General features: G+C 41.2%; 1 long non-coding RNA gene across 1 annotated transcript in view; it reads right to left on the minus strand.

Annotated features, from left to right (window-relative positions):
• Positions 1-11,696, minus strand: part of LOC145434894 (uncharacterized) — a 260,858-nt gene that overhangs the window by 134,719 nt on the left and 114,443 nt on the right. The gene's annotated exons all lie outside the window — the stretch shown is intronic.

Here is an 11,696-nt window from a genome sequence, read left to right on the forward strand (position 1 = left end):
TGATAGTTTATATAAGTGTGCCTCAATGACCCTGCATATCAGGGACGGGTAACATATGGGCCCGCCGCGTGATTTCGAGCTTCCCGCAAACAGATTTCGTTCTTACATGATATAGTGGCCCGTGGTCTACCGCAGTCCCACACTACTTGCTTACTATGTCAAATTTTAGTGACTTTAGGTTAGGGGCGGGCAACATACGGCCCGTGGGCCGGATCCGGCCCGCGAAGGGATTTTGTCTGGCCCGCGGACAGTTTTTCGTCTTACATGATAAAGTGGGCCGCCGGCTTCAGTCTTCCGAGATTCCCCTCTACTTGCTTACATACATCAAATTTTAGTGACTGTATGTTGTTATATACATGTATGCGCAGCGAGCGAGGGTGGAGCTTACGCGTAAGTTAGTCGAAGCGGGAAGACTTGCAGCATTGGCATTTACGATGCACTGAACCCTAATGTAATTTGTGGTAATCATGGTGTTTGTCGACGACAATGGTCATTTACACCATGCTGATATTTCCTATTTTGATTCCGTAACCGTCGACTTGTAGCACGGCGCACACTTCTAGGCTTTTGTAAGATACCGCTTGTGTCAGGTGTCGCCAACTGAAAACAGGTCGCGGGTCAATTTCAAATATCGAGGCCGCGGCCCCCATGAATTCAGTATCGAGATAGACAGGCCACACAGTTTAACAACCACGCTATCTCGTCACCTACTAAACCCTAATGCATTGATATCTTGGTAAATTGGGGGTACCGGGCTTAATGAATGCCTTGAAATCTTAATGAAGGATTGCACCGTGTGTTGATTGATCAGAGAGAAGCAGACATGGTGGTACCTGTATGACAGGGGTGGCCAACCTGCGGGCGTGGAAGCAATTTTGTGCGGCCGTGGACACGTAATTCAATTAGTAGGTGTTGGTGGCCGTCGACATTAAATTTGAATTTACGAATTGACTCCCAATTTCTTGGAAGATTTTGATTATTCTTGAAATTTTCTTCACGCTGCGCGCGATTCAATGCGACTTCATTTTTCGATTTTAATATAGTTGCGCACTTTGCAATCAGAGCCCCACAGTACAGTTGCGAATGGATGCGCCTCATATAGAAATACCAACACGGAATCGTGTGCTCCTCGGCATACCGACAATCATGACGGGAGGCAAAGACGTGCAGAGAACAGCATGCAACAAAGTGACTATTAATAATTGGTCTGCTGGATGATGTATCATGATTCATAACCTGCCCCTCATTTTGGAAAACAGCCCTTCGTCAACTCTACCGGGGAATCTGATCATGTGGGATAAGAAATATTATGTAAAACAACTAATTTTATTGAAGACATTCATGAATGAATCTGCAAAAAATTTCGCGCTTGGCGCGACTATGAGCAGCCTATTATTCAATAGATTAGTACAGAGATCACCGGAAATGGACAAAGACATTTTAACATGAGTATTTGGTGTCCTGTTCATTACGACTATGCCCTGGAATGCGGCCGTAGGCGACATGAGTAGTCGAAATGCGGCCGTGACTGGCAAAAAGGTTTGGCCGCACCTGCTGTATGACAATGCTGTTCTCAAATCCACATTGTCTTCGTCATTATCGGCGAGAAATGGCTTAGAAGTTGTATTGCTGTCGTTAAGATACATTCATTAAATACGATTTATTCCTTGTATACGTGGATAAATGGGCGAATAATGTATCGATTCAGCAATCCTGCCCGCCAAGTACTTAATTTTCCGATATCCGGCCTGCCGACTGGAGAAGTTGCCCGCCCCTGCTTTAGGTTATTCTTTAGCATGCGTGCGTGTATAGCGTGCAAGAGTGGATCTTGCGCGTATGTTCGTCAACACGAGACGGCCTGTATTGCCCGCATTTACGGAACTCAAGCCTAATTAATTGATATCTTAGTACATTTGGAAAAATACAATTCCCTCGCTACAATACATGATACCAGAAGCGCGCACCATACGATCCGCAAAGGAATTTTGAGATGCCCGCAGAACGATTCGGTCTCACGTGATAGTATTCAACTCAATTCAATTTGTTGCTAAGATTTTCATCATTTCAATGCACCACAACACTACGTGCGATACAATGAAAGATAGGAAGGTGTCGAACCGACTTGGATTAGTCCTCAAAATAAGACACCCATGCACCTGGCTTGGGCGATGTAAAAGAGGAGGCATGCACACTGAATGAAAAGTAAAAGAAGATAATATAAAAGAACAGGTGACAAAAACGTCACAATCAGCCGCCATTCTCCACTATACTTGCTACCTACATCAAATTATAGTTGCTGTAAGTTATTCTTTCTTTTCACCGGACACAAATAATAGTGATTGTTAATTATTCTTTAGTTCTTTGTTTTCTTTGTGTCCTACATGCGGCCAGGGTCCAAATAACTTCTTGACAACTTTGATCGACCACAGATGTATCATTGACTTCAACAGCTATTGAAGCACATTACGGTAATATATTCGTCAAATGCTATTTAGTTCTCTGTGCTTCCAGCTTAAAGTTTACAATAAATAAGATTTATCCTATAGGTAGATAAATACGAGCTCAATGTATCGAATTAGGAATCCGGCCCGCCTAGCAGGGCTACTTCCTTTTTCCATATCCGGCCCGCCGACTGCAGAAGTGGCCCGCCTCTGCTGTATATCATGTCTTGCTTTTGTCATATCCTATATAATCCCCACGAGTATTATGCAAATCATAATTTTGTATGGCTCATGATAGTTAGTGTCTGTAGATCAGTTGTTCCCAACCTTTTTGTCTTCATTTATTCCGAGCTTTCATTCCCCACCAGGACCGTAACAGCTCTTCATCAGCCGCGTTGATCTTGGGCCCCCGCAGCCCCGCTGAGCCTGTACGCATTTCCCCGCTACTTATCAGCTACACTTGGTCTACTGTTTAGTGCGCTGCCCTAGTTCGACTCGCGCGCAAAATTTATGTAGCCTAATTCGTGTTTGAATCGGTGATCGGGAATTGCATATATTATGTTATCAATTTTTTATCCGCTCTCTGCTCAAGTAATCAGATTTACCGGAAGAGCTGAGTGAGGGGTGTTAGAAAAGGTAGGACCCCTAAATAAGAATTAAACATCTTCGGGCGGACCCGTTGGTATATTGACTTCATTACATTATGCTATTTCGTCAAAAGATATGGAAATCGCCAAAACTAAAAGGCACACACGATTTCAAATTGGTATTGCTTTACTGGCAAATAATTTTTCTTTGCGGGATGGCATTTGCCCTGTGGGGTTTAGATCGCCAGGACAGGAACATTCGGCACCAGCCATTTTGCCACCTATGGACAATTTAACATATGTATATTGTATATATATCGAAGTTTTCGGTCACCACAAGGCCATTCCGTCTCGGACCAGGTCTTCTTGCTGCTGATCGTTCTGGCACACTTCTCGGAGCTGCATGTTACATGACCTATAACTTCATATGCCTTGGTGCGTCGTGGCGCAGTAATTTATGCTAATTCACGAAATAATTTTGGGCCTCTTCGAGCTCGCCAGCCCCCCCAATTGACGGGTTTGGAATGCGCCAGTTTCGGTCCTGTTCCCCACTACCCAGCACTTTTGTCATCATAGAGCAGCTACCTGCTGGTTTGACTACACAATACACACAACCACACCAGTATACGCAAGACAATCACCTATAACTGCAACATAAAACGCATTGTGAACCGATACCAGTAACGCTCAGAATTTCGCGGAAGCGGTATTTCACGTCAAATTAGTCGTGCTGGATGCGTTTGTGACGCCATCATTGGCCATCATTGGCCATCCATAGTTAAAAATGTGACGCGATCATTGGCCATCCAGAGTTAAAAATGAGGTTTTGTGAACAACACGCAATATATATTTTCGATACATACATTCCAGAGCAGTTAACTTGTAGCGGTAATTGCACATGTGTCTCCGTGAATATGTCGACTATCCTGTATATAATTTTGAACAAATGCGTCTATTCCCCACCAGTGGGGCATTCCCCACCGTTTGGGAACCACTGCTGTAGATTATGACGTTTAGATGTTTCGTAATCGAGAAGTTGTTGGGATCAAGTCACTACCTTCGAGTCACGAGTCATTTCGAGTCATTGCACATTTTGACTCGAGTCAAGTCAAGTCAATCGATTTTCAAAAGTGACTCGAGTCAAGTCAAGTCACTCGAATTCTGGAGGTGACTCGAGTCAAGTCGAGTCAAGTCAAGTCAAGTCACGAGTCAAGTCACAATTCAAGTCAAGTTGCCTTCTCGAAGCATGAGGGATGCTTACGTCATTGCATCTTGCTAGCTGTCTTAAATACAGATTGAGTGGTCATTGATTCTGAACCTATGAACTAATACAGAGTTAAATATAACCGCAAGAAGGCGCTTTATAGCTCACATTCACGTAGAAATGCTTAACAACGTAAGTAATTGCATAGCGTTGGATTATAGTTATCAGCCAAAATAGAGAAAAGAAAAACGAATTGATAAGATGCAATACATTATCAATTTACAAATTGATACAATTCCAGCCTACGCCAATGGTTGATTACTAGGCCTATGTAAACTATATTGGAATTCAATTTCAATAAAACAAGAGGTTTGGTAAAGGTAAGAACAGAGAACAGAAATATACATTTTGCTAAATTACTTTACTACTAGTTTACGAGAGCGTAAGCTGTGAGCTTCGATAACTTGGTTTGCGATCAATTCATTTGTGAGAGAACGATGGAGGATCAGTAAAACGCACGATCATTGAATGATTGGTCGCTCTCACGGGTTACACCAGCGTTTCGCGTACAATCCGAACATATGCAAGATACAATGATTTTTATCGACATCGATTGCTTGATGACTCGAAATTGACTCGTGAATTTTGCTCCGAGTCACGAGTCAATCCACATTTCTGATACGCCGAGTCAAGTCAAGTCAAGTCATTTTAGCAAAGTGACTCGAGTCAAGTCAAGTCATACGAAAAAGGTGACTCGAGTCAGCCCAACACTGAATCGAGATGCGAAGCTTTGTAGCTTCGAGTTTCGTATTCATGGGTATTATCAGTATTGAAAACAACAGCAGTCAACAAAATCTTCATTGAAACTGTCACTTTCCGAATTACTTATATATATACAGCACACGACCGAGAGAGATAAATCCATCCGTATACCAACTTCATTACATAAAAATAGTATAATATGATGTGGACGAAGATAATATATGTCTTCACCACTAATGTATAAACTGCACAACATGGTCAAGCTATTTATAGTATCTGTTGTGCCATATCAAAGTTGAAAGAGTTATAAGTTGGGCGATTTTGTTGACCTATAACACGTAAGATTTTGACCAATAAACCAAGATTTTGACATATTTTGACCTTAAAAAACTTGAAACAAGATTTTTCCAGCACGTATGTAAGTTGGTGTTTTCGCACATAATGTTGGAATTGTAATCCATATCTACATTTCTGGCTGGAACTACCTGTCCTTGACACGTAGATAGGCATGAAAAAACTATTTTTTATCAAAACACTGACAAATTTTTACATGAAAAAACTTTATTTTAACGAAATCTAGACCTAGACCAGATTATTATGGTAGAAATATTTAAAATTTGTTGTATTACAACGAAAGATACTTTCCTACGTTCTCGGGTAGAAGGTGTCTGTCCTTACTGAGTAGCTTGCCAAGAACGGAGAAAGAACGTTCAACAGCCGCAGTTGTTGGCTCGCTGGCAACACTGAAGTTGTGCGTACACTGTTGGTGACAAACTGCATTGCTTCATTCTAACAATGTTTGTCTACATCACAATATTCCATCATGCGTTTCTTGATATAATAACCAATGCCCACGCTATCTTACGTCAGTTAGGATAATGCGGCACGTTGAGCGTAACACCATGTCAACCTATTTGTTGCATTTGACCGGTTATCACTCACAATGAGCAGTCACTAAGCCGTCTACAACGGTAGGCCCATAAAGTATGCTACAAATTGTAAAATGCCAAAGGAGATTAACCGACGGTGATGCAAACATCTGCGATGCAAACGAAATGCAGGTTGTAAGCTTTGTAAATAATTGTGACATTTTTTCTTACCTAACGCCTCAACTTTGGAAAAAAAAAGATTTATTTTTAGATGTCAAAAAAGCGCCGGAATTACAAGTCATTACGCTAGGCGCATGTGTAATCGCAGTAATCTATAGTTCGGTTTACCGACATTCATACAGATACTTTTATATTACATGAACTAGTCCAGGCCTGGGCAAAGTGCGGTCCGCCGAGCGATTCAGAGCGGCCCGCGAAAGGCTGCTTGAAATTTAAAATATCAAAGCTACTTTTAAAGTTGCTGCGTGGACTAAAACCATACGATGTATAAACTGGACCGGAAATTCGTTTACCATCATGCCTGTACATTAACATACTGTGATTACGCAGCTTATACGTACCTCACATGCATAACCTAGGTTGAAACTAAAGTCAATCTAGCAAGTTATGCCGTTAGAATTAAAGTAACAAAAAGTCACCAAACCTTCTTTGGTGCCATTGTCACATTACGCATTACAAGGTCTGTGTTTCAGATTGTTACGCGATGTATTTCCAAATCCATAATTCATGAAACAAGTGAATCAATTCTCAATTTCCCGTGATTTCCATGAATATATCACTATCCATAAAGGATGCCAAAAAAAGAAAGCCGAAAGTTGAAATTCAAAGATTGTTCATAACTGCAACCTTGGCTAATCAACAAGGCCACTTCGGCAAGTTGCACACTTCTCAGAGACCAGTTATCAAGACAATAAGCTATATATATTATCCTTAGGACCGTAACTCCCGCACCTCCAACCCCCTAATTGCGTAGCGAGCTCGACGGGCGCCCAAAATTATTTTATGATTGAACATAACTAATAGGGTATTTTTTTTTTGAAAATTGATGCAAATTCATTCATTGGTTGTGAGCACTGAGCAGGGCTGTGGAGTCGGAGTCGGTGGAGTCATAGTCTGGGTAAGTTTCGCTTGATGGAGTCGGAGTCGTGAAAACTATAATAGCTGGAGTCGGAGTCGGAGTTTGTAAAAATGACTCTGACTTCGACTCCGACTCCAACTCCAACTTCTTTGTCATGAAAACATTTGCTTTCAAAGAATTTTCAATATCATTTTTATGTATCACCAATCACTGTTATTAATAACCATACTGAATCAGTTGCGGCCAGCCCGTTGCACGCTGGCAAAATTTGGTACACGAGAAGGTTAGGTGTGGCCTGCGCGATAATTCTCGAAATTGTTTATGACATCAGGTACAATTGCAAGGCCAACCGAAATTTGATTAGCATGACTGCGAAATTTGATGATGACTAAAATTACAGTTCTGACGCATTGACGTATCCAGGGGCCTGCCACATTTATCTCAGATCTTCGTATATGACCATGAAGTAGAATATTTTATATCAAATTTATTTGACTTGAAATTTTTCTCGGTACTTCGCGTGATTCACTGTCACTAGATTTCATGTATTCAGTATTTTAGCCCGCTTCTGAAAATTATAGATACATGTTATTCACAGAATTGAGTCTAACTATATTCGCAATTAGGAGTTAACGTGTTGTCTAACATGCGGCTTCACTTGTGCACTCGCAGCGAGATCGTCGACAAAAATTTGCAGAAAATGAAAGAGGCACGTTCACTGATACAGTCGATTTTGCTATGTCTAAACGTCGAATAATTCTGTGCTTGCCAAATGATCCCAGTGGTATAGACATGCGATCCCCAATGTATGTTAGCAACATATTTATTGATATAATTCAGTCATTATCTTGAAAAAAAAATCGCGCTTCGTGCGACCAGGGCCTCATTGCGCACTGCACAATTGCATGACATATTGTTATCAATTTTACAGCGTATTAATATAAGTATTGTTTGCAATGTTACCTAATTCGGTTCGCTCCTATCGGACGACTAAAAACAGGTTATCAACATTCCAGTTGCCCGCGCAGTGGTTGGTAATTCTTATGGGTCCCTTTGGCCGAAAAAGTTGCCCACCCCTTATATAGATGAAATTAGACATTGCTTGCACATTACAACTCAGTTGCACGGGGAAAAAATCGCAATATGCGTTTTCGCGATACAGTCAAAATTGATGCAATTTCTGGAATCATACCAGGATACTGTGACAGAGCAAATGCATCGGGTATGTTTTGTAAATTTGTGAAAATGATGTAAATATGACCAAACGATGCCTCCCCCTCGACAAAATCAAAAGTATTTGTAGTGTAGCTTAGCTGTTTGGGTCGAGCGAATGATTAAGATAGACTGCAAGTTCCAATCCTCGAATACTTGATTAAGTACATGTAGACTAGACATGGGCTATGGTCTTTGACTACTTAGCTAAATTTCATTAATGGCCAATGTCTATAAGTAGTAAGAGTGTGTGTGCTTCTAATCAGGTCAGTGTGCAATTACAAACTTGATAAATTCCAGAGTTGGATCAATTGTAATTTGTAATTGAGCTGAATGTAATTAAATGCATATTTCAATGTAATTGTAATTGAAGCATTTTTATTTTGTGTAATTGTAATTGTAATTGTAATTTGACAAAAATTTTGCTCAATCACAATTTCAAGTACATCAAATTTCTATTGAGACCTGACAAGCGCAATGTAAAATAATTGACTTATTGTGCATTCTTTTTAAATGTCGGCAAGGAATTTGGTGGATCCATTCGCGGAAGCCCTTGAAGGCGAAGTTTTTTTATTTTTACCACTATGCTGGCCTCGGCTGCCATTGTATACAATTATTACATTACTAACCAACGGATGGATTCGCAACACGTGACTCACGATCGAATACGCCGAGAAGCGAACTGCTGAGCCGGCTAAAAGCAGCAGAATTGATATTCCCATAGCTGGCGATCCAAGCGTCGAAATTTGATATGCATGGTCCTAATCGAAAGCTAGTGTATATTTCCAGGCAATGGTACCATCCCAAAATACACGTGAAAGTCTGGGAATCGGCATTGTTCTGAACAATCGCTGGGGGTAATTGGTCATTGTTGTGGTCATGCTGCTGCGGCGCTCTCACTTTTCAGAACAGTCGGCCTTAAACGGCTATTTTGGAGCAGTTACATTGCCCTGACGAGATTTCGATTTGTATTTTCGGAATTAGTGCATCGATAGCTTACGATTAGGGCTGGGCAAAATCGAGTACCTGAGTGATTCGATTCTGAATCACGTAATATGGTTCGAGTCGAGTCGAGTAATCGAGTATCCCTCATTATGATGTCATAACAGAATGTATTATGTTTAGGTTCAAATATGGCCCTTTTATGCGACCACGAAGAATATCATGCGTGTTTTCCATTACATTAAAGATACTTTGGTATTTTTTTCGACCATACCGATTTCATTGCACTTGGTGACAATGTTGTGGGATGATCATGTCTTCGGAAATGATGCTTTTCCCAGTAACGTACGTATCTTTGTACTTTATGTTTCGTATGCTACGATGTGGGCAATCAAGGTTTCAATGCTTCAACAGTGAAAATCAGTATTGAAACTATCATTCTCGCTGACAAACAAACTTTCTATGGCGAGTATAGGGTATAATTTCAGTACTCAAAATAATCGTATTTTACTACTCGACTCGAATCATTAAAATGAATAGTCGATTCAGATTCGAGTACTCGAATCATTGTGCCCAGCCCTGCTTACGATAAAGACCAGATGCATCAACGACATACTGCATACTGGAATAGTTCGAAAACGTTTTTCTTTTTAATAATTAACGGGTATTTGCGTATCATGAATGAAACATGAATAGTGGAATTGTTGTTAATTACGACGCTACGGTTGTCTAGGAGCACGGTTGAATTTATGATTATTGAATTACATGTTCAACAGCAGCAATTGTAATTGTAATGTAATTGAAGCATGCAAGGAGTAATTGTAATTATAATTGTAATTTGACATTTTTAGCATGGAGTAATTGTAATTGTAATGTAATTGAAACATGCATGAAAGTAATTGTTATAGTAATTGTAATTGAACTGAAATAATGTAATTGATCCAACTCTGGACTAAGTTCAATCTCTTTATTAGTTGCTGACTTATACACAACAGCTACAGTTGGATTTTTTATCTACATTTTTATTATACAGGATTGGATATCTGCCATATTTGAATGATTCATAAGGGATCGCCAGACAGGACGCCTATTGCCGAAAACCTAGCCTAAAGCCGAAGCGCATCGGTTTCCGGCTATCGGCAGGCTTTCGGCAGGCTTTCGGCTTTCCGCTTCATTGGTGTGTATCGGACCGCGTTTTCGCGGGCCGATCAAAATATTGTTGCGATCAAAACATTGTTGACTGGCTGGAAAGGAAATGGACGTGGAAGGAGCATTGGAAATGGACGTGGAGTTGGAGGACGGTGATATTGAGTCCTTGTTGGCAGTGTTGCTCGTGCAGCAAAATATCTGCTCGGCATTGGCTCTGCTAGTTTCGTCTGAAAGGTATGATTTGGTGATCCGGCAAATTCGTGTACCATACATGTTCAGTTCAAGCATATGGGATACATTACAGGAAATGGGTTCGCCCAATTTTCCGAAACAGAGACGAAATGGGGGAGTACAACTTAGTTAGAGAAATGCACAACGATCCGGAAATGTTTCATGAATATTTTCGCATGGATTTTAACACCTTCTATGAGCTGCTGGAAAAACTGAAGCCAGAAATAACAAAGCAGGATACCAATTGGAGAAAAGCTATTCCGGCTGACATAAGACTGGCAATTGCACTGAGGTAAAGTTTGAAATTTGAAATATTTTAAGAAGCCGTCATCAGGCTTAGTAAATATTGCTTTAGGTACTTAGCAACTGGGGATTCTCGAAAGTCAATTTCCAAGAGTTTTCGTGTTGGACATTCAACAGTTGGAGTGATAATTGAGGAGACATGTGAGGCGATATGGACCATACTAATGCCTGAGGTTTTAAAGTCACCAGCGTCACCAGAGGAGTGGCAAAGAATATCAAAGGGATTCCAGGAGAAGTGGGATTTTCCAATGTGCCTTGGTGCCATCGATGGAAAACATATTAGCATTGAGGCCCCTGCCAAGTCGGGATCAGAATTTTATAACTACAAGGGAAATTTTAGTATTGTGCTTCTCGCTGCATGTGACTCACAGCTTTGCTTCACTCTGGTAGACATAGGTGATTCGGGGAGACATAGTGATGGTGGGGTATTTTCGAATTCTACCTTTGGAAATAAGTTCATGAATGGTCAACTAAATGTGCCTGATGATGGCTGCCTACCTGGGACAGATGTACGTGTTCCCTACGTCATGGTTGGAGATGCGGCATTTCCATTACGCAGGAATCTGATGAGACCCTATCCCGGCAAACAATTGCCATCACACAAATCAATTTTCAATTACCGATTATCACGTGCATGGCGTGTCATTGAAAACGCATTTGGCGTGATGGCAGCACGGTGGAGAGTGTTCCGGGGCACCATTACTGCCGAGCCGAAACTTGCCACTGACATTACCAAAGCTGCATGTTGTTTGCACAACTTCTTGCAGTTTAGATCCTCGTGCACACTCTCAAACCTTGGCATCGCACCAGCCCCGTCCAGTGATTTTGGAGGCCCTACAACCACTTCTCAAACCGAGACCACTCCTCGAACTGGGAGGCTGGGGTCCAATATGTACA

The sequence above is a fragment of the Botryllus schlosseri genome, chromosome 3 (genome assembly GCF_051294905.1).
Source record: "Botryllus schlosseri isolate E-star chromosome 3, Bs_hap1, whole genome shotgun sequence".
Classification (NCBI taxonomy): Eukaryota; Metazoa; Chordata; class Ascidiacea; order Stolidobranchia; family Styelidae; genus Botryllus; species Botryllus schlosseri.